The sequence below is a fragment of the Orbicella franksi genome, chromosome 11 (assembly GCF_964199315.1).
Source record: "Orbicella franksi chromosome 11, jaOrbFran1.1, whole genome shotgun sequence".
NCBI lineage: Eukaryota > Metazoa > Cnidaria > Anthozoa > Scleractinia > Merulinidae > Orbicella > Orbicella franksi.
In genome coordinates, this window is record NC_138155.1 from 15,815,528 (window position 1) to 15,834,295 (window position 18,768).

The 18,768-nt window shown below is 44.6% G+C and overlaps 37 non-coding genes across 37 annotated transcripts; all 37 read left to right on the forward strand.

Moving 5' to 3' along the window:
- The first annotated feature begins 326 nt into the window (after positions 1-326).
- On the forward strand, positions 327-445 carry LOC145460796 (5S ribosomal RNA). The gene has a single exon (XR_014039961.1). It is a non-coding gene; the product is annotated as a 5S ribosomal RNA (ribosomal RNA).
- Positions 446-830: 385 nt separating this feature from the next.
- On the forward strand, positions 831-949 carry LOC145460797 (5S ribosomal RNA). The gene has a single exon (XR_014039962.1). It is a non-coding gene; the product is annotated as a 5S ribosomal RNA (ribosomal RNA).
- A 384-nt stretch (positions 950-1,333) lies between these two features.
- Positions 1,334-1,452, forward strand: LOC145460798 (5S ribosomal RNA). Its single transcript, XR_014039963.1, has one exon. It is a non-coding gene; the product is annotated as a 5S ribosomal RNA (ribosomal RNA).
- A 385-nt stretch (positions 1,453-1,837) lies between these two features.
- Positions 1,838-1,956, forward strand: LOC145460799 (5S ribosomal RNA). Its single transcript, XR_014039964.1, has one exon. It is a non-coding gene; the product is annotated as a 5S ribosomal RNA (ribosomal RNA).
- A 385-nt stretch (positions 1,957-2,341) lies between these two features.
- On the forward strand, positions 2,342-2,460 carry LOC145460800 (5S ribosomal RNA). The gene has a single exon (XR_014039965.1). It is a non-coding gene; the product is annotated as a 5S ribosomal RNA (ribosomal RNA).
- A 385-nt stretch (positions 2,461-2,845) lies between these two features.
- On the forward strand, positions 2,846-2,964 carry LOC145460801 (5S ribosomal RNA). Its single transcript, XR_014039966.1, has one exon. It is a non-coding gene; the product is annotated as a 5S ribosomal RNA (ribosomal RNA).
- A 385-nt stretch (positions 2,965-3,349) lies between these two features.
- LOC145460802 (5S ribosomal RNA) lies at positions 3,350-3,468 on the forward strand. Its single transcript, XR_014039967.1, has one exon. It is a non-coding gene; the product is annotated as a 5S ribosomal RNA (ribosomal RNA).
- Positions 3,469-3,853: 385 nt separating this feature from the next.
- LOC145460804 (5S ribosomal RNA) lies at positions 3,854-3,972 on the forward strand. The gene has a single exon (XR_014039969.1). It is a non-coding gene; the product is annotated as a 5S ribosomal RNA (ribosomal RNA).
- A 384-nt stretch (positions 3,973-4,356) lies between these two features.
- Positions 4,357-4,475, forward strand: LOC145460805 (5S ribosomal RNA). Its single transcript, XR_014039970.1, has one exon. It is a non-coding gene; the product is annotated as a 5S ribosomal RNA (ribosomal RNA).
- Positions 4,476-4,861: 386 nt separating this feature from the next.
- Positions 4,862-4,980, forward strand: LOC145460807 (5S ribosomal RNA). The gene has a single exon (XR_014039971.1). It is a non-coding gene; the product is annotated as a 5S ribosomal RNA (ribosomal RNA).
- A 385-nt stretch (positions 4,981-5,365) lies between these two features.
- Positions 5,366-5,484, forward strand: LOC145460808 (5S ribosomal RNA). The gene has a single exon (XR_014039972.1). It is a non-coding gene; the product is annotated as a 5S ribosomal RNA (ribosomal RNA).
- A 386-nt stretch (positions 5,485-5,870) lies between these two features.
- Positions 5,871-5,989, forward strand: LOC145460809 (5S ribosomal RNA). Its single transcript, XR_014039973.1, has one exon. It is a non-coding gene; the product is annotated as a 5S ribosomal RNA (ribosomal RNA).
- A 384-nt stretch (positions 5,990-6,373) lies between these two features.
- Positions 6,374-6,492, forward strand: LOC145460810 (5S ribosomal RNA). Its single transcript, XR_014039974.1, has one exon. It is a non-coding gene; the product is annotated as a 5S ribosomal RNA (ribosomal RNA).
- A 385-nt stretch (positions 6,493-6,877) lies between these two features.
- Positions 6,878-6,996, forward strand: LOC145460811 (5S ribosomal RNA). Its single transcript, XR_014039975.1, has one exon. It is a non-coding gene; the product is annotated as a 5S ribosomal RNA (ribosomal RNA).
- Positions 6,997-7,381: 385 nt separating this feature from the next.
- LOC145460812 (5S ribosomal RNA) lies at positions 7,382-7,500 on the forward strand. The gene has a single exon (XR_014039976.1). It is a non-coding gene; the product is annotated as a 5S ribosomal RNA (ribosomal RNA).
- A 385-nt stretch (positions 7,501-7,885) lies between these two features.
- LOC145460813 (5S ribosomal RNA) lies at positions 7,886-8,004 on the forward strand. Its single transcript, XR_014039977.1, has one exon. It is a non-coding gene; the product is annotated as a 5S ribosomal RNA (ribosomal RNA).
- Positions 8,005-8,389: 385 nt separating this feature from the next.
- LOC145460814 (5S ribosomal RNA) lies at positions 8,390-8,508 on the forward strand. The gene has a single exon (XR_014039978.1). It is a non-coding gene; the product is annotated as a 5S ribosomal RNA (ribosomal RNA).
- Positions 8,509-8,892: 384 nt separating this feature from the next.
- Positions 8,893-9,011, forward strand: LOC145460816 (5S ribosomal RNA). The gene has a single exon (XR_014039980.1). It is a non-coding gene; the product is annotated as a 5S ribosomal RNA (ribosomal RNA).
- Positions 9,012-9,396: 385 nt separating this feature from the next.
- Positions 9,397-9,515, forward strand: LOC145460817 (5S ribosomal RNA). The gene has a single exon (XR_014039981.1). It is a non-coding gene; the product is annotated as a 5S ribosomal RNA (ribosomal RNA).
- A 384-nt stretch (positions 9,516-9,899) lies between these two features.
- LOC145460818 (5S ribosomal RNA) lies at positions 9,900-10,018 on the forward strand. Its single transcript, XR_014039982.1, has one exon. It is a non-coding gene; the product is annotated as a 5S ribosomal RNA (ribosomal RNA).
- Positions 10,019-10,403: 385 nt separating this feature from the next.
- LOC145460819 (5S ribosomal RNA) lies at positions 10,404-10,522 on the forward strand. Its single transcript, XR_014039983.1, has one exon. It is a non-coding gene; the product is annotated as a 5S ribosomal RNA (ribosomal RNA).
- Positions 10,523-10,906: 384 nt separating this feature from the next.
- Positions 10,907-11,025, forward strand: LOC145460820 (5S ribosomal RNA). Its single transcript, XR_014039984.1, has one exon. It is a non-coding gene; the product is annotated as a 5S ribosomal RNA (ribosomal RNA).
- Positions 11,026-11,409: 384 nt separating this feature from the next.
- LOC145460821 (5S ribosomal RNA) lies at positions 11,410-11,528 on the forward strand. The gene has a single exon (XR_014039985.1). It is a non-coding gene; the product is annotated as a 5S ribosomal RNA (ribosomal RNA).
- A 385-nt stretch (positions 11,529-11,913) lies between these two features.
- Positions 11,914-12,032, forward strand: LOC145460822 (5S ribosomal RNA). Its single transcript, XR_014039986.1, has one exon. It is a non-coding gene; the product is annotated as a 5S ribosomal RNA (ribosomal RNA).
- Positions 12,033-12,417: 385 nt separating this feature from the next.
- LOC145460823 (5S ribosomal RNA) lies at positions 12,418-12,536 on the forward strand. The gene has a single exon (XR_014039987.1). It is a non-coding gene; the product is annotated as a 5S ribosomal RNA (ribosomal RNA).
- Positions 12,537-12,921: 385 nt separating this feature from the next.
- Positions 12,922-13,040, forward strand: LOC145460824 (5S ribosomal RNA). Its single transcript, XR_014039988.1, has one exon. It is a non-coding gene; the product is annotated as a 5S ribosomal RNA (ribosomal RNA).
- A 385-nt stretch (positions 13,041-13,425) lies between these two features.
- On the forward strand, positions 13,426-13,544 carry LOC145460825 (5S ribosomal RNA). The gene has a single exon (XR_014039989.1). It is a non-coding gene; the product is annotated as a 5S ribosomal RNA (ribosomal RNA).
- Positions 13,545-13,929: 385 nt separating this feature from the next.
- LOC145460827 (5S ribosomal RNA) lies at positions 13,930-14,048 on the forward strand. Its single transcript, XR_014039991.1, has one exon. It is a non-coding gene; the product is annotated as a 5S ribosomal RNA (ribosomal RNA).
- A 385-nt stretch (positions 14,049-14,433) lies between these two features.
- Positions 14,434-14,552, forward strand: LOC145460828 (5S ribosomal RNA). Its single transcript, XR_014039992.1, has one exon. It is a non-coding gene; the product is annotated as a 5S ribosomal RNA (ribosomal RNA).
- Positions 14,553-14,937: 385 nt separating this feature from the next.
- LOC145460829 (5S ribosomal RNA) lies at positions 14,938-15,056 on the forward strand. Its single transcript, XR_014039993.1, has one exon. It is a non-coding gene; the product is annotated as a 5S ribosomal RNA (ribosomal RNA).
- Positions 15,057-15,441: 385 nt separating this feature from the next.
- On the forward strand, positions 15,442-15,560 carry LOC145460830 (5S ribosomal RNA). The gene has a single exon (XR_014039994.1). It is a non-coding gene; the product is annotated as a 5S ribosomal RNA (ribosomal RNA).
- Positions 15,561-15,945: 385 nt separating this feature from the next.
- Positions 15,946-16,064, forward strand: LOC145460831 (5S ribosomal RNA). Its single transcript, XR_014039995.1, has one exon. It is a non-coding gene; the product is annotated as a 5S ribosomal RNA (ribosomal RNA).
- Positions 16,065-16,449: 385 nt separating this feature from the next.
- Positions 16,450-16,568, forward strand: LOC145460833 (5S ribosomal RNA). The gene has a single exon (XR_014039996.1). It is a non-coding gene; the product is annotated as a 5S ribosomal RNA (ribosomal RNA).
- Positions 16,569-16,952: 384 nt separating this feature from the next.
- LOC145460834 (5S ribosomal RNA) lies at positions 16,953-17,071 on the forward strand. The gene has a single exon (XR_014039997.1). It is a non-coding gene; the product is annotated as a 5S ribosomal RNA (ribosomal RNA).
- A 385-nt stretch (positions 17,072-17,456) lies between these two features.
- On the forward strand, positions 17,457-17,575 carry LOC145460835 (5S ribosomal RNA). The gene has a single exon (XR_014039998.1). It is a non-coding gene; the product is annotated as a 5S ribosomal RNA (ribosomal RNA).
- Positions 17,576-17,960: 385 nt separating this feature from the next.
- LOC145460836 (5S ribosomal RNA) lies at positions 17,961-18,079 on the forward strand. Its single transcript, XR_014039999.1, has one exon. It is a non-coding gene; the product is annotated as a 5S ribosomal RNA (ribosomal RNA).
- A 385-nt stretch (positions 18,080-18,464) lies between these two features.
- Positions 18,465-18,583, forward strand: LOC145460837 (5S ribosomal RNA). The gene has a single exon (XR_014040000.1). It is a non-coding gene; the product is annotated as a 5S ribosomal RNA (ribosomal RNA).
- Positions 18,584-18,768: the final 185 nt, after the last annotated feature.

Below are 18,768 nucleotides of genomic sequence, written 5' to 3' on the forward strand. Positions count from 1 at the left end.
TGATCCCTCTGTTTTCAAAATGTTGTCTTTTTTTTTTTGGAATTATTTTTCCAGCAAGTTGACAGCATATTAGAAGATTTTCTTGTTTGATTACAGCACTGCAACACTGAGCAGCACACTGGAGGCAATCTCTTGAATGTGGCTTTGATGACTGACCATTGGAGAATCGCCCTTTTGTGATTTGAAGTCTTAGCTGGCTTTGGAATCTCTGGGTTAAGTAGCCGAGACGTAATTGGAAATTCATCACAACAGCAATTAAAGGCCTTCCTTCTAAGAGACTTAAAAGAGAGTCCAAGCAATTGGGCAAGGTTTGAGTTGTTTCTTTCGTCTACGACCACACCACAGGGAACGTACCGGTTCTCGTCCGATCACCGAAGTCAAGTCCTGTTGGGCGGCGTCAGTACCTGGCTGGGTGACCACCTGGGAATACGCCGTGTTGTAGACTTTTGGACCCATTTTGGGACTGGACTCTTCAGAGAAGATTTCCATACGCCTCCACATCATTGATCCCTCTGTTTTCAAAATGTTGTCTTTTTTTTTTTGGAATTATTTTTCCAGCAAGTTGACAGCATATTAGAAGATTTTCTTGTTTGATTACAGCACTGCAACACTGAGCAGCACACTGGAGGCAATCTCTTGAATGTGGCTTTGATGACTGACCATTGGAGAATCGCCCTTTTGTGATTTGAAGTCTTAGCTGGCTTTGGAATCTCTGGGTTAAGTAGCCGAGACGTAATTGGAAATTCATCACAACAGCAATTAAAGGCCTTCCTTCTAAGAGACTTAAAAGAGAGTCCAAGCAATTGGGCAAGGTTTGAGTTGTTTCTTTCGTCTACGACCACACCACAGGGAACGTACCGGTTCTCGTCCGATCACCGAAGTCAAGTCCTGTTGGGCGGCGTCAGTACCTGGCTGGGTGACCACCTGGGAATACGCCGTGTTGTAGACTTTTGGACCCATTTTGGGACTGGACTCTTCAGAGAAGATTTCCATACGCCTCCACATCATTGATCCCTCTGTTTTCAAAATGTTGTCTTTTTTTTTTGGAATTATTTTTCCAGCAAGTTGACAGCATATTAGAAGATTTTCTTGTTTGATTACAGCACTGCAACACTGAGCAGCACACTGGAGGCAATCTCTTGAATGTGGCTTTGATGACTGACCATTGGAGAATCGCCCTTTTGTGATTTGAAGTCTTAGCTGGCTTTGGAATCTCTGGGTTAAGTAGCCGAGACGTAATTGGAAATTCATCACAACAGCAATTAAAGGCCTTCCTTCTAAGAGACTTAAAAGAGAGTCCAAGCAATTGGGCAAGGTTTGAGTTGTTTCTTTCGTCTACGACCACACCACAGGGAACGTACCGGTTCTCGTCCGATCACCGAAGTCAAGTCCTGTTGGGCGGCGTCAGTACCTGGCTGGGTGACCACCTGGGAATACGCCGTGTTGTAGACTTTTGGACCCATTTTGGGACTGGACTCTTCAGAGAAGATTTCCATACGCCTCCACATCATTGATCCCTCTGTTTTCAAAATGTTGTCTTTTTTTTTTTGGAATTATTTTTCCAGCAAGTTGACAGCATATTAGAAGATTTTCTTGTTTGATTACAGCACTGCAACACTGAGCAGCACACTGGAGGCAATCTCTTGAATGTGGCTTTGATGACTGACCATTGGAGAATCGCCCTTTTGTGATTTGAAGTCTTAGCTGGCTTTGGAATCTCTGGGTTAAGTAGCCGAGACGTAATTGGAAATTCATCACAACAGCAATTAAAGGCCTTCCTTCTAAGAGACTTAAAAGAGAGTCCAAGCAATTGGGCAAGGTTTGAGTTGTTTCTTTCGTCTACGACCACACCACAGGGAACGTACCGGTTCTCGTCCGATCACCGAAGTCAAGTCCTGTTGGGCGGCGTCAGTACCTGGCTGGGTGACCACCTGGGAATACGCCGTGTTGTAGACTTTTGGACCCATTTTGGGACTGGACTCTTCAGAGAAGATTTCCATACGCCTCCACATCATTGATCCCTCTGTTTTCAAAATGTTGTCTTTTTTTTTTTGGAATTATTTTTCCAGCAAGTTGACAGCATATTAGAAGATTTTCTTGTTTGATTACAGCACTGCAACACTGAGCAGCACACTGGAGGCAATCTCTTGAATGTGGCTTTGATGACTGACCATTGGAGAATCGCCCTTTTGTGATTTGAAGTCTTAGCTGGCTTTGGAATCTCTGGGTTAAGTAGCCGAGACGTAATTGGAAATTCATCACAACAGCAATTAAAGGCCTTCCTTCTAAGAGACTTAAAAGAGAGTCCAAGCAATTGGGCAAGGTTTGAGTTGTTTCTTTCGTCTACGACCACACCACAGGGAACGTACCGGTTCTCGTCCGATCACCGAAGTCAAGTCCTGTTGGGCGGCGTCAGTACCTGGCTGGGTGACCACCTGGGAATACGCCGTGTTGTAGACTTTTGGACCCATTTTGGGACTGGACTCTTCAGAGAAGATTTCCATACGCCTCCACATCATTGATCCCTCTGTTTTCAAAATGTTGTCTTTTTTTTTTTGGAATTATTTTTCCAGCAAGTTGACAGCATATTAGAAGATTTTCTTGTTTGATTACAGCACTGCAACACTGAGCAGCACACTGGAGGCAATCTCTTGAATGTGGCTTTGATGACTGACCATTGGAGAATCGCCCTTTTGTGATTTGAAGTCTTAGCTGGCTTTGGAATCTCTGGGTTAAGTAGCCGAGACGTAATTGGAAATTCATCACAACAGCAATTAAAGGCCTTCCTTCTAAGAGACTTAAAAGAGAGTCCAAGCAATTGGGCAAGGTTTGAGTTGTTTCTTTCGTCTACGACCACACCACAGGGAACGTACCGGTTCTCGTCCGATCACCGAAGTCAAGTCCTGTTGGGCGGCGTCAGTACCTGGCTGGGTGACCACCTGGGAATACGCCGTGTTGTAGACTTTTGGACCCATTTTGGGACTGGACTCTTCAGAGAAGATTTCCATACGCCTCCACATCATTGATCCCTCTGTTTTCAAAATGTTGTCTTTTTTTTTTTGGAATTATTTTTCCAGCAAGTTGACAGCATATTAGAAGATTTTCTTGTTTGATTACAGCACTGCAACACTGAGCAGCACACTGGAGGCAATCTCTTGAATGTGGCTTTGATGACTGACCATTGGAGAATCGCCCTTTTGTGATTTGAAGTCTTAGCTGGCTTTGGAATCTCTGGGTTAAGTAGCCGAGACGTAATTGGAAATTCATCACAACAGCAATTAAAGGCCTTCCTTCTAAGAGACTTAAAAGAGAGTCCAAGCAATTGGGCAAGGTTTGAGTTGTTTCTTTCGTCTACGACCACACCACAGGGAACGTACCGGTTCTCGTCCGATCACCGAAGTCAAGTCCTGTTGGGCGGCGTCAGTACCTGGCTGGGTGACCACCTGGGAATACGCCGTGTTGTAGACTTTTGGACCCATTTTGGGACTGGACTCTTCAGAGAAGATTTCCATACGCCTCCACATCATTGATCCCTCTGTTTTCAAAATGTTGTCTTTTTTTTTTTGGAATTATTTTTCCAGCAAGTTGACAGCATATTAGAAGATTTTCTTGTTTGATTACAGCACTGCAACACTGAGCAGCACACTGGAGGCAATCTCTTGAATGTGGCTTTGATGACTGACCATTGGAGAATCGCCCTTTTGTGATTTGAAGTCTTAGCTGGCTTTGGAATCTCTGGGTTAAGTAGCCGAGACGTAATTGGAAATTCATCACAACAGCAATTAAAGGCCTTCCTTCTAAGAGACTTAAAAGAGAGTCCAAGCAATTGGGCAAGGTTTGAGTTGTTTCTTTCGTCTACGACCACACCACAGGGAACGTACCGGTTCTCGTCCGATCACCGAAGTCAAGTCCTGTTGGGCGGCGTCAGTACCTGGCTGGGTGACCACCTGGGAATACGCCGTGTTGTAGACTTTTGGACCCATTTTGGGACTGGACTCTTCAGAGAAGATTTCCATACGCCTCCACATCATTGATCCCTCTGTTTTCAAAATGTTGTCTTTTTTTTTTGGAATTATTTTTCCAGCAAGTTGACAGCATATTAGAAGATTTTCTTGTTTGATTACAGCACTGCAACACTGAGCAGCACACTGGAGGCAATCTCTTGAATGTGGCTTTGATGACTGACCATTGGAGAATCGCCCTTTTGTGATTTGAAGTCTTAGCTGGCTTTGGAATCTCTGGGTTAAGTAGCCGAGACGTAATTGGAAATTCATCACAACAGCAATTAAAGGCCTTCCTTCTAAGAGACTTAAAAGAGAGTCCAAGCAATTGGGCAAGGTTTGAGTTGTTTCTTTCGTCTACGACCACACCACAGGGAACGTACCGGTTCTCGTCCGATCACCGAAGTCAAGTCCTGTTGGGCGGCGTCAGTACCTGGCTGGGTGACCACCTGGGAATACGCCGTGTTGTAGACTTTTGGACCCATTTTGGGACTGGACTCTTCAGAGAAGATTTCCATACGCCTCCACATCATTGATCCCTCTGTTTTCAAAATGTTGTCTTTTTTTTTTTTGGAATTATTTTTCCAGCAAGTTGACAGCATATTAGAAGATTTTCTTGTTTGATTACAGCACTGCAACACTGAGCAGCACACTGGAGGCAATCTCTTGAATGTGGCTTTGATGACTGACCATTGGAGAATCGCCCTTTTGTGATTTGAAGTCTTAGCTGGCTTTGGAATCTCTGGGTTAAGTAGCCGAGACGTAATTGGAAATTCATCACAACAGCAATTAAAGGCCTTCCTTCTAAGAGACTTAAAAGAGAGTCCAAGCAATTGGGCAAGGTTTGAGTTGTTTCTTTCGTCTACGACCACACCACAGGGAACGTACCGGTTCTCGTCCGATCACCGAAGTCAAGTCCTGTTGGGCGGCGTCAGTACCTGGCTGGGTGACCACCTGGGAATACGCCGTGTTGTAGACTTTTGGAGCCATTTTGGGACTGGACTCTTCAGAGAAGATTTCCATACGCCTCCACATCATTGATCCCTCTGTTTTCAAAATGTTGTCTTTTTTTTTTTGGAATTATTTTTCCAGCAAGTTGACAGCATATTAGAAGATTTTCTTGTTTGATTACAGCACTGCAACACTGAGCAGCACACTGGAGGCAATCTCTTGAATGTGGCTTTGATGACTGACCATTGGAGAATCGCCCTTTTGTGATTTGAAGTCTTAGCTGGCTTTGGAATCTCTGGGTTAAGTAGCCGAGACGTAATTGGAAATTCATCACAACAGCAATTAAAGGCCTTCCTTCTAAGAGACTTAAAAGAGAGTCCAAGCAATTGGGCAAGGTTTGAGTTGTTTCTTTCGTCTACGACCACACCACAGGGAACGTACCGGTTCTCGTCCGATCACCGAAGTCAAGTCCTGTTGGGCGGCGTCAGTACCTGGCTGGGTGACCACCTGGGAATACGCCGTGTTGTAGACTTTTGGACCCATTTTGGGACTGGACTCTTCAGAGAAGATTTCCATACGCCTCCACATCATTGATCCCTCTGTTTTCAAAATGTTGTCTTTTTTTTTTTTGGAATTATTTTTCCAGCAAGTTGACAGCATATTAGAAGATTTTCTTGTTTGATTACAGCACTGCAACACTGAGCAGCACACTGGAGGCAATCTCTTGAATGTGGCTTTGATGACTGACCATTGGAGAATCGCCCTTTTGTGATTTGAAGTCTTAGCTGGCTTTGGAATCTCTGGGTTAAGTAGCCGAGACGTAATTAGAAATTCATCACAACAGCAATTAAAGGCCTTCCTTCTAAGAGACTTAAAAGAGAGTCCAAGCAATTGGGCAAGGTTTGAGTTGTTTCTTTCGTCTACGACCACACCACAGGGAACGTACCGGTTCTCGTCCGATCACCGAAGTCAAGTCCTGTTGGGCGGCGTCAGTACCTGGCTGGGTGACCACCTGGGAATACGCCGTGTTGTAGACTTTTGGACCCATTTTGGGACTGGACTCTTCAGAGAAGATTTCCATACGCCTCCACATCATTGATCCCTCTGTTTTCAAAATGTTGTCTTTTTTTTTTGGAATTATTTTTCCAGCAAGTTGACAGCATATTAGAAGATTTTCTTGTTTGATTACAGCACTGCAACACTGAGCAGCACACTGGAGGCAATCTCTTGAATGTGGCTTTGATGACTGACCATTGGAGAATCGCCCTTTTGTGATTTGAAGTCTTAGCTGGCTTTGGAATCTCTGGGTTAAGTAGCCGAGACGTAATTGGAAATTCATCACAACAGCAATTAAAGGCCTTCCTTCTAAGAGACTTAAAAGAGAGTCCAAGCAATTGGGCAAGGTTTGAGTTGTTTCTTTCGTCTACGACCACACCACAGGGAACGTACCGGTTCTCGTCCGATCACCGAAGTCAAGTCCTGTTGGGCGGCGTCAGTACCTGGCTGGGTGACCACCTGGGAATACGCCGTGTTGTAGACTTTTGGACCCATTTTGGGACTGGACTCTTCAGAGAAGATTTCCATACGCCTCCACATCATTGATCCCTCTGTTTTCAAAATGTTGTCTTTTTTTTTTTGGAATTATTTTTCCAGCAAGTTGACAGCATATTAGAAGATTTTCTTGTTTGATTACAGCACTGCAACACTGAGCAGCACACTGGAGGCAATCTCTTGAATGTGGCTTTGATGACTGACCATTGGAGAATCGCCCTTTTGTGATTTGAAGTCTTAGCTGGCTTTGGAATCTCTGGGTTAAGTAGCCGAGACGTAATTGGAAATTCATCACAACAGCAATTAAAGGCCTTCCTTCTAAGAGACTTAAAAGAGAGTCCAAGCAATTGGGCAAGGTTTGAGTTGTTTCTTTCGTCTACGACCACACCACAGGGAACGTACCGGTTCTCGTCCGATCACCGAAGTCAAGTCCTGTTGGGCGGCGTCAGTACCTGGCTGGGTGACCACCTGGGAATACGCCGTGTTGTAGACTTTTGGACCCATTTTGGGACTGGACTCTTCAGAGAAGATTTCCATACGCCTCCACATCATTGATCCCTCTGTTTTCAAAATGTTGTCTTTTTTTTTTTGGAATTATTTTTCCAGCAAGTTGACAGCATATTAGAAGATTTTCTTGTTTGATTACAGCACTGCAACACTGAGCAGCACACTGGAGGCAATCTCTTGAATGTGGCTTTGATGACTGACCATTGGAGAATCGCCCTTTTGTGATTTGAAGTCTTAGCTGGCTTTGGAATCTCTGGGTTAAGTAGCCGAGACGTAATTGGAAATTCATCACAACAGCAATTAAAGGCCTTCCTTCTAAGAGACTTAAAAGAGAGTCCAAGCAATTGGGCAAGGTTTGAGTTGTTTCTTTCGTCTACGACCACACCACAGGGAACGTACCGGTTCTCGTCCGATCACCGAAGTCAAGTCCTGTTGGGCGGCGTCAGTACCTGGCTGGGTGACCACCTGGGAATACGCCGTGTTGTAGACTTTTGGACCCATTTTGGGACTGGACTCTTCAGAGAAGATTTCCATACGCCTCCACATCATTGATCCCTCTGTTTTCAAAATGTTGTCTTTTTTTTTTTGGAATTATTTTTCCAGCAAGTTGACAGCATATTAGAAGATTTTCTTGTTTGATTACAGCACTGCAACACTGAGCAGCACACTGGAGGCAATCTCTTGAATGTGGCTTTGATGACTGACCATTGGAGAATCGCCCTTTTGTGATTTGAAGTCTTAGCTGGCTTTGGAATCTCTGGGTTAAGTAGCCGAGACGTAATTGGAAATTCATCACAACAGCAATTAAAGGCCTTCCTTCTAAGAGACTTAAAAGAGAGTCCAAGCAATTGGGCAAGGTTTGAGTTGTTTCTTTCGTCTACGACCACACCACAGGGAACGTACCGGTTCTCGTCCGATCACCGAAGTCAAGTCCTGTTGGGCGGCGTCAGTACCTGGCTGGGTGACCACCTGGGAATACGCCGTGTTGTAGACTTTTGGACCCATTTTGGGACTGGACTCTTCAGAGAAGATTTCCATACGCCTCCACATCATTGATCCCTCTGTTTTCAAAATGTTGTCTTTTTTTTTTTGGAATTATTTTTCCAGCAAGTTGACAGCATATTAGAAGATTTTCTTGTTTGATTACAGCACTGCAACACTGAGCAGCACACTGGAGGCAATCTCTTGAATGTGGCTTTGATGACTGACCATTGGAGAATCGCCCTTTTGTGATTTGAAGTCTTAGCTGGCTTTGGAATCTCTGGGTTAAGTAGCCGAGACGTAATTGGAAATTCATCACAACAGCAATTAAAGGCCTTCCTTCTAAGAGACTTAAAAGAGAGTCCAAGCAATTGGGCAAGGTTTGAGTTGTTTCTTTCGTCTACGACCACACCACAGGGAACGTACCGGTTCTCGTCCGATCACCGAAGTCAAGTCCTGTTGGGCGGCGTCAGTACCTGGCTGGGTGACCACCTGGGAATACGCCGTGTTGTAGACTTTTGGACCCATTTTGGGACTGGACTCTTCAGAGAAGATTTCCATACGCCTCCACATCATTGATCCCTCTGTTTTCAAAATGTTGTCTTTTTTTTTTGGAATTATTTTTCCAGCAAGTTGACAGCATATTAGAAGATTTTCTTGTTTGATTACAGCACTGCAACACTGAGCAGCACACTGGAGGCAATCTCTTGAATGTGGCTTTGATGACTGACCATTGGAGAATCGCCCTTTTGTGATTTGAAGTCTTAGCTGGCTTTGGAATCTCTGGGTTAAGTAGCCGAGACGTAATTGGAAATTCATCACAACAGCAATTAAAGGCCTTCCTTCTAAGAGACTTAAAAGAGAGTCCAAGCAATTGGGCAAGGTTTGAGTTGTTTCTTTCGTCTACGACCACACCACAGGGAACGTACCGGTTCTCGTCCGATCACCGAAGTCAAGTCCTGTTGGGCGGCGTCAGTACCTGGCTGGGTGACCACCTGGGAATACGCCGTGTTGTAGACTTTTGGACCCATTTTGGGACTGGACTCTTCAGAGAAGATTTCCATACGCCTCCACATCATTGATCCCTCTGTTTTCAAAATGTTGTCTTTTTTTTTTTGGAATTATTTTTCCAGCAAGTTGACAGCATATTAGAAGATTTTCTTGTTTGATTACAGCACTGCAACACTGAGCAGCACACTGGAGGCAATCTCTTGAATGTGGCTTTGATGACTGACCATTGGAGAATCGCCCTTTTGTGATTTGAAGTCTTAGCTGGCTTTGGAATCTCTGGGTTAAGTAGCCGAGACGTAATTGGAAATTCATCACAACAGCAATTAAAGGCCTTCCTTCTAAGAGACTTAAAAGAGAGTCCAAGCAATTGGGCAAGGTTTGAGTTGTTTCTTTCGTCTACGACCACACCACAGGGAACGTACCGGTTCTCGTCCGATCACCGAAGTCAAGTCCTGTTGGGCGGCGTCAGTACCTGGCTGGGTGACCACCTGGGAATACGCCGTGTTGTAGACTTTTGGACCCATTTTGGGACTGGACTCTTCAGAGAAGATTTCCATACGCCTCCACATCATTGATCCCTCTGTTTTCAAAATGTTGTCTTTTTTTTTTGGAATTATTTTTCCAGCAAGTTGACAGCATATTAGAAGATTTTCTTGTTTGATTACAGCACTGCAACACTGAGCAGCACACTGGAGGCAATCTCTTGAATGTGGCTTTGATGACTGACCATTGGAGAATCGCCCTTTTGTGATTTGAAGTCTTAGCTGGCTTTGGAATCTCTGGGTTAAGTAGCCGAGACGTAATTGGAAATTCATCACAACAGCAATTAAAGGCCTTCCTTCTAAGAGACTTAAAAGAGAGTCCAAGCAATTGGGCAAGGTTTGAGTTGTTTCTTTCGTCTACGACCACACCACAGGGAACGTACCGGTTCTCGTCCGATCACCGAAGTCAAGTCCTGTTGGGCGGCGTCAGTACCTGGCTGGGTGACCACCTGGGAATACGCCGTGTTGTAGACTTTTGGACCCATTTTGGGACTGGACTCTTCAGAGAAGATTTCCATACGCCTCCACATCATTGATCCCTCTGTTTTCAAAATGTTGTCTTTTTTTTTTTGGAATTATTTTTCCAGCAAGTTGACAGCATATTAGAAGATTTTCTTGTTTGATTACAGCACTGCAACACTGAGCAGCACACTGGAGGCAATCTCTTGAATGTGGCTTTGATGACTGACCATTGGAGAATCGCCCTTTTGTGATTTGAAGTCTTAGCTGGCTTTGGAATCTCTGGGTTAAGTAGCCGAGACGTAATTGGAAATTCATCACAACAGCAATTAAAGGCCTTCCTTCTAAGAGACTTAAAAGAGAGTCCAAGCAATTGGGCAAGGTTTGAGTTGTTTCTTTCGTCTACGACCACACCACAGGGAACGTACCGGTTCTCGTCCGATCACCGAAGTCAAGTCCTGTTGGGCGGCGTCAGTACCTGGCTGGGTGACCACCTGGGAATACGCCGTGTTGTAGACTTTTGGACCCATTTTGGGACTGGACTCTTCAGAGAAGATTTCCATACGCCTCCACATCATTGATCCCTCTGTTTTCAAAATGTTGTCTTTTTTTTTTTGGAATTATTTTTCCAGCAAGTTGACAGCATATTAGAAGATTTTCTTGTTTGATTACAGCACTGCAACACTGAGCAGCACACTGGAGGCAATCTCTTGAATGTGGCTTTGATGACTGCCATTGGAGAATCGCCCTTTTGTGATTTGAAGTCTTAGCTGGCTTTGGAATCTCTGGGTTAAGTAGCCGAGACGTAATTGGAAATTCATCACAACAGCAATTAAAGGCCTTCCTTCTAAGAGACTTAAAAGAGAGTCCAAGCAATTGGGCAAGGTTTGAGTTGTTTCTTTCGTCTACGACCACACCACAGGGAACGTACCGGTTCTCGTCCGATCACCGAAGTCAAGTCCTGTTGGGCGGCGTCAGTACCTGGCTGGGTGACCACCTGGGAATACGCCGTGTTGTAGACTTTTGGACCCATTTTGGGACTGGACTCTTCAGAGAAGATTTCCATACGCCTCCACATCATTGATCCCTCTGTTTTCAAAATGTTGTCTTTTTTTTTTGGAATTATTTTTCCAGCAAGTTGACAGCATATTAGAAGATTTTCTTGTTTGATTACAGCACTGCAACACTGAGCAGCACACTGGAGGCAATCTCTTGAATGTGGCTTTGATGACTGACCATTGGAGAATCGCCCTTTTGTGATTTGAAGTCTTAGCTGGCTTTGGAATCTCTGGGTTAAGTAGCCGAGACGTAATTGGAAATTCATCACAACAGCAATTAAAGGCCTTCCTTCTAAGAGACTTAAAAGAGAGTCCAAGCAATTGGGCAAGGTTTGAGTTGTTTCTTTCGTCTACGACCACACCACAGGGAACGTACCGGTTCTCGTCCGATCACCGAAGTCAAGTCCTGTTGGGCGGCGTCAGTACCTGGCTGGGTGACCACCTGGGAATACGCCGTGTTGTAGACTTTTGGACCCATTTTGGGACTGGACTCTTCAGAGAAGATTTCCATACGCCTCCACATCATTGATCCCTCTGTTTTCAAAATGTTGTCTTTTTTTTTTTGGAATTATTTTTCCAGCAAGTTGACAGCATATTAGAAGATTTTCTTGTTTGATTACAGCACTGCAACACTGAGCAGCACACTGGAGGCAATCTCTTGAATGTGGCTTTGATGACTGACCATTGGAGAATCGCCCTTTTGTGATTTGAAGTCTTAGCTGGCTTTGGAATCTCTGGGTTAAGTAGCCGAGACGTAATTGGAAATTCATCACAACAGCAATTAAAGGCCTTCCTTCTAAGAGACTTAAAAGAGAGTCCAAGCAATTGGGCAAGGTTTGAGTTGTTTCTTTCGTCTACGACCACACCACAGGGAACGTACCGGTTCTCGTCCGATCACCGAAGTCAAGTCCTGTTGGGCGGCGTCAGTACCTGGCTGGGTGACCACCTGGGAATACGCCGTGTTGTAGACTTTTGGACCCATTTTGGGACTGGACTCTTCAGAGAAGATTTCCATACGCCTCCACATCATTGATCCCTCTGTTTTCAAAATGTTGTCTTTTTTTTTTTGGAATTATTTTTCCAGCAAGTTGACAGCATATTAGAAGATTTTCTTGTTTGATTACAGCACTGCAACACTGAGCAGCACACTGGAGGCAATCTCTTGAATGTGGCTTTGATGACTGACCATTGGAGAATCGCCCTTTTGTGATTTGAAGTCTTAGCTGGCTTTGGAATCTCTGGGTTAAGTAGCCGAGACGTAATTGGAAATTCATCACAACAGCAATTAAAGGCCTTCCTTCTAAGAGACTTAAAAGAGAGTCCAAGCAATTGGGCAAGGTTTGAGTTGTTTCTTTCGTCTACGACCACACCACAGGGAACGTACCGGTTCTCGTCCGATCACCGAAGTCAAGTCCTGTTGGGCGGCGTCAGTACCTGGCTGGGTGACCACCTGGGAATACGCCGTGTTGTAGACTTTTGGACCCATTTTGGGACTGGACTCTTCAGAGAAGATTTCCATACGCCTCCACATCATTGATCCCTCTGTTTTCAAAATGTTGTCTTTTTTTTTTTGGAATTATTTTTCCAGCAAGTTGACAGCATATTAGAAGATTTTCTTGTTTGATTACAGCACTGCAACACTGAGCAGCACACTGGAGGCAATCTCTTGAATGTGGCTTTGATGACTGACCATTGGAGAATCGCCCTTTTGTGATTTGAAGTCTTAGCTGGCTTTGGAATCTCTGGGTTAAGTAGCCGAGACGTAATTGGAAATTCATCACAACAGCAATTAAAGGCCTTCCTTCTAAGAGACTTAAAAGAGAGTCCAAGCAATTGGGCAAGGTTTGAGTTGTTTCTTTCGTCTACGACCACACCACAGGGAACGTACCGGTTCTCGTCCGATCACCGAAGTCAAGTCCTGTTGGGCGGCGTCAGTACCTGGCTGGGTGACCACCTGGGAATACGCCGTGTTGTAGACTTTTGGACCCATTTTGGGACTGGACTCTTCAGAGAAGATTTCCATACGCCTCCACATCATTGATCCCTCTGTTTTCAAAATGTTGTCTTTTTTTTTTTGGAATTATTTTTCCAGCAAGTTGACAGCATATTAGAAGATTTTCTTGTTTGATTACAGCACTGCAACACTGAGCAGCACACTGGAGGCAATCTCTTGAATGTGGCTTTGATGACTGACCATTGGAGAATCGCCCTTTTGTGATTTGAAGTCTTAGCTGGCTTTGGAATCTCTGGGTTAAGTAGCCGAGACGTAATTGGAAATTCATCACAACAGCAATTAAAGGCCTTCCTTCTAAGAGACTTAAAAGAGAGTCCAAGCAATTGGGCAAGGTTTGAGTTGTTTCTTTCGTCTACGACCACACCACAGGGAACGTACCGGTTCTCGTCCGATCACCGAAGTCAAGTCCTGTTGGGCGGCGTCAGTACCTGGCTGGGTGACCACCTGGGAATACGCCGTGTTGTAGACTTTTGGACCCATTTTGGGACTGGACTCTTCAGAGAAGATTTCCATACGCCTCCACATCATTGATCCCTCTGTTTTCAAAATGTTGTCTTTTTTTTTTTGGAATTATTTTTCCAGCAAGTTGACAGCATATTAGAAGATTTTCTTGTTTGATTACAGCACTGCAACACTGAGCAGCACACTGGAGGCAATCTCTTGAATGTGGCTTTGATGACTGACCATTGGAGAATCGCCCTTTTGTGATTTGAAGTCTTAGCTGGCTTTGGAATCTCTGGGTTAAGTAGCCGAGACGTAATTGGAAATTCATCACAACAGCAATTAAAGGCCTTCCTTCTAAGAGACTTAAAAGAGAGTCCAAGCAATTGGGCAAGGTTTGAGTTGTTTCTTTCGTCTACGACCACACCACAGGGAACGTACCGGTTCTCGTCCGATCACCGAAGTCAAGTCCTGTTGGGCGGCGTCAGTACCTGGCTGGGTGACCACCTGGGAATACGCCGTGTTGTAGACTTTTGGACCCATTTTGGGACTGGACTCTTCAGAGAAGATTTCCATACGCCTCCACATCATTGATCCCTCTGTTTTCAAAATGTTGTCTTTTTTTTTTTGGAATTATTTTTCCAGCAAGTTGACAGCATATTAGAAGATTTTCTTGTTTGATTACAGCACTGCAACACTGAGCAGCACACTGGAGGCAATCTCTTGAATGTGGCTTTGATGACTGACCATTGGAGAATCGCCCTTTTGTGATTTGAAGTCTTAGCTGGCTTTGGAATCTCTGGGTTAAGTAGCCGAGACGTAATTGGAAATTCATCACAACAGCAATTAAAGGCCTTCCTTCTAAGAGACTTAAAAGAGAGTCCAAGCAATTGGGCAAGGTTTGAGTTGTTTCTTTCGTCTACGACCACACCACAGGGAACGTACCGGTTCTCGTCCGATCACCGAAGTCAAGTCCTGTTGGGCGGCGTCAGTACCTGGCTGGGTGACCACCTGGGAATACGCCGTGTTGTAGACTTTTGGACCCATTTTGGGACTGGACTCTTCAGAGAAGATTTCCATACGCCTCCACATCATTGATCCCTCTGTTTTCAAAATGTTGTCTTTTTTTTTTTGGAATTATTTTTCCAGCAAGTTGACAGCATATTAGAAGATTTTCTTGTTTGATTACAGCACTGCAACACTGAGCAGCACACTGGAGGCAATCTCTTGAATGTGGCTTTGATGACTGACCATTGGAGAATCGCCCTTTTGTGATTTGAAGTCTTAGCTGGCTTTGGAATCTCTGGGTTAAGTAGCCGAGACGTAATTGGAAATTCATCACAACAGCAATTAAAGGCCTTCCTTCTAAGAGACTTAAAAGAGAGTCCAAGCAATTGGGCAAGGTTTGAGTTGTTTCTTTCGTCTACGACCACACCACAGGGAACGTACCGGTTCTCGTCCGATCACCGAAGTCAAGTCCTGTTGGGCGGCGTCAGTACCTGGCTGGGTGACCACCTGGGAATACGCCGTGTTGTAGACTTTTGGACCCATTTTGGGACTGGACTCTTCAGAGAAGATTTCCATACGCCTCCACATCATTGATCCCTCTGTTTTCAAAATGTTGTCTTTTTTTTTTTGGAATTATTTTTCCAGCAAGTTGACAGCATATTAGAAGATTTTCTTGTTTGATTACAGCACTGCAACACTGAGCAGCACACTGGAGGCAATCTCTTGAATGTGGCTTTGATGACTGACCATTGGAGAATCGCCCTTTTGTGATTTGAAGTCTTAGCTGGCTTTGGAATCTCTGGGTTAAGTAGCCGAGACGTAATTGGAAATTCATCACAACAGCAATTAAAGGCCTTCCTTCTAAGAGACTTAAAAGAGAGTCCAAGCAATTGGGCAAGGTTTGAGTTGTTTCTTTCGTCTACGACCACACCACAGGGAACGTACCGGTTCTCGTCCGATCACCGAAGTCAAGTCCTGTTGGGCGGCGTCAGTACCTGGCTGGGTGACCACCTGGGAATACGCCGTGTTGTAGACTTTTGGACCCATTTTGGGACTGGACTCTTCAGAGAAGATTTCCATACGCCTCCACATCATTGATCCCTCTGTTTTCAAAATGTTGTCTTTTTTTTTTTGGAATTATTTTTCCAGCAAGTTGACAGCATATTAGAAGATTTTCTTGTTTGATTACAGCACTGCAACACTGAGCAGCACACTGGAGGCAATCTCTTGAATGTGGCTTTGATGACTGACCATTGGAGAATCGCCCTTTTGTGATTTGAAGTCTTAGCTGGCTTTGGAATCTCTGGGTTAAGTAGCCGAGACGTAATTGGAAATTCATCACAACAGCAATTAAAGGCCTTCCTTCTAAGAGACTTAAAAGAGAGTCCAAGCAATTGGGCAAGGTTTGAGTTGTTTCTTTCGTCTACGACCACACCACAGGGAACGTACCGGTTCTCGTCCGATCACCGAAGTCAAGTCCTGTTGGGCGGCGTCAGTACCTGGCTGGGTGACCACCTGGGAATACGCCGTGTTGTAGACTTTTGGACCCATTTTGGGACTGGACTCTTCAGAGAAGATTCCATACGCCTCCACATCATTGATCCCTCTGTTTTCAAAATGTTGTCTTTTTTTTTTTTGGAATTATTTTTCCAGCAAGTTGACAGCATATTAGAAGATTTTCTTGTTTGATTACAGCACTGCAACACTGAGCAGCACACTGGAGGCAATCTCTTGAATGTGGCTTTGATGACTGACCATTGGAGAATCGCCCTTTTGTGATTTGAAGTCTTAGCTGGCTTTGGAATCTCTGGGTTAAGTAGCCGAGACGTAATTGGAAATTCATCACAACAGCAATTAAAGGCCTTCCTTCTAAGAGACTTAAAAGAGAGTCCAAGCAATTGGGCAAGGTTTGAGTTGTTTCTTTCGTCTACGACCACACCACAGGGAACGTACCGGTTCTCGTCCGATCACCGAAGTCAAGTCCTGTTGGGCGGCGTCAGTACCTGGCTGGGTGACCACCTGGGAATACGCCGTGTTGTAGACTTTTGGACCCATTTGGGACTGGACTCTTCAGAGAAGATTTCCATACGCCTCCACATCATTGATCCCTCTGTTTTCAAAATGTTGTCTTTTTTTTTTTGGAATTATTTTTCCAGCAAGTTGACAGCATATTAGAAGATTTTCTTGTTTGATTACAGCACTGCAACACTGAGCAGCACACTGGAGGCAATCTCTTGAATGTGGCTTTGATGACTGACCATTGGAGAATCGCCCTTTTGTGATTTGAAGTCTTAGCTGGCTTTGGAATCTCTGGGTTAAGTAGCCGAGACGTAATTGGAAATTCATCACAACAGCAATTAAAGGCCTTCCTTCTAAGAGACTTAAAAGAGAGTCCAAGCAATTGGGCAAGGTTTGAGTTGTTTCTTTCGTCTACGACCACACCACAGGGAACGTACCGGTTCTCGTCCGATCACCGAAGTCAAGTCCTGTTGGGCGGCGTCAGTACCTGGCTGGGTGACCACCTGGGAATACGCCGTGTTGTAGACTTTTGGACCCATTTTGGGACTGGACTCTTCAGAGAAGATTTCCATACGCCTCCACATCATTGATCCCTCTGTTTTCAAAATGTTGTCTTTTTTTTTTTGGAATTATTTTTCCAGCAAGTTGACAGCATATTAGAAGATTTTCTTGTTTGATTACAGCACTGCAACACTGAGCAGCACACTGGAGGCAATCTCTTGAATGTGGCTTTGATGACTGACCATTGGAGAATCGCCCTTTTGTGATTTGAAGTCTTAGCTGGCTTTGGAATCTCTGGGTTAAGTAGCCGAGACGTAATTGGAAATTCATCACAACAGCAATTAAAGGCCTTCCTTCTAAGAGACTTAAAAGAGAGTCCAAGCAATTGGGCAAGGTTTGAGTTGTTTCTTTCGTCTACGACCACACCACAGGGAACGTACCGGTTCTCGTCCGATCACCGAAGTCAAGTCCTGTTGGGCGGCGTCAGTACCTGGCTGGGTGACCACCTGGGAATACGCCGTGTTGTAGACTTTTGGACCCATTTTGGGACTGGACTCTTCAGAGAAGATTTCCATACGCCTCCACATCATTGATCCCTCTGTTTTCAAAATGTTGTCTTTTTTTTTTTGGAATTATTTTTCCAGCAAGTTGACAGCATATTAGAAGATTTTCTTGTTTGATTACAGCACTGCAACACTGAGCAGCACACTGGAGGCAATCTCTTGAATGTGGCTTTGATGACTGACCATTGGAGAATCGCCCTTTTGTGATTTGAAGTCTTAGCTGGCTTTGGAATCTCTGGGTTAAGTAGCCGAGACGTAATTGGAAATTCATCACAACAGCAATTAAAGGCCTTCCTTCTAAGAGACTTAAAAGAGAGTCCAAGCAATTGGGCAAGGTTTGAGTTGTTTCTTTCGTCTACGACCACACCACAGGGAACGTACCGGTTCTCGTCCGATCACCGAAGTCAAGTCCTGTTGGGCGGCGTCAGTACCTGGCTGGGTGACCACCTGGGAATACGCCGTGTTGTAGACTTTTGGACCCATTTTGGGACTGGACTCTTCAGAGAAGATTTCCATACGCCTCCACATCATTGATCCCTCTGTTTTCAAAATGTTGTCTTTTTTTTTTTGGAATTATTTTTCCAGCAAGTTGACAGCATATTAGAAGATTTTCTTGTTTGATTACAGCACTGCAACACTGAGCAGCACACTGGAGGCAATCTCTTGAATGTGGCTTTGATGACTGACCATTGGAGAATCGCCCTTTTGTGATTTGAAGTCTTAGCTGGCTTTGGAATCTCTGGGTTAAGTAGCCGAGACGTAATTGGAAATTCATCACAACAGCAATTAAAGGCCTTCCTTCTAAGAGACTTAAAAGAGAGTCCAAGCAATTGGGCAAGGTTTGAGTTGTTTCTTTCGTCTACGACCACACCACAGGGAACGTACCGGTTCTCGTCCGATCACCGAAGTCAAGTCCTGTTGGGCGGCGTCAGTACCTGGCTGGGTGACCACCTGGGAATACGCCGTGTTGTAGACTTTTGGACCCATTTTGGGACTGGACTCTTCAGAGAAGATTTCCATACGCCTCCACATCATTGATCCCTCTGTTTTCAAAATGTTGTCTTTTTTTTTTTGGAATTATTTTTCCAGCAAGTTGACAGCATATTAGAAGATTTTCTTGTTTGATTACAGCACTGCAACACTGAGCAGCACACTGGAGGC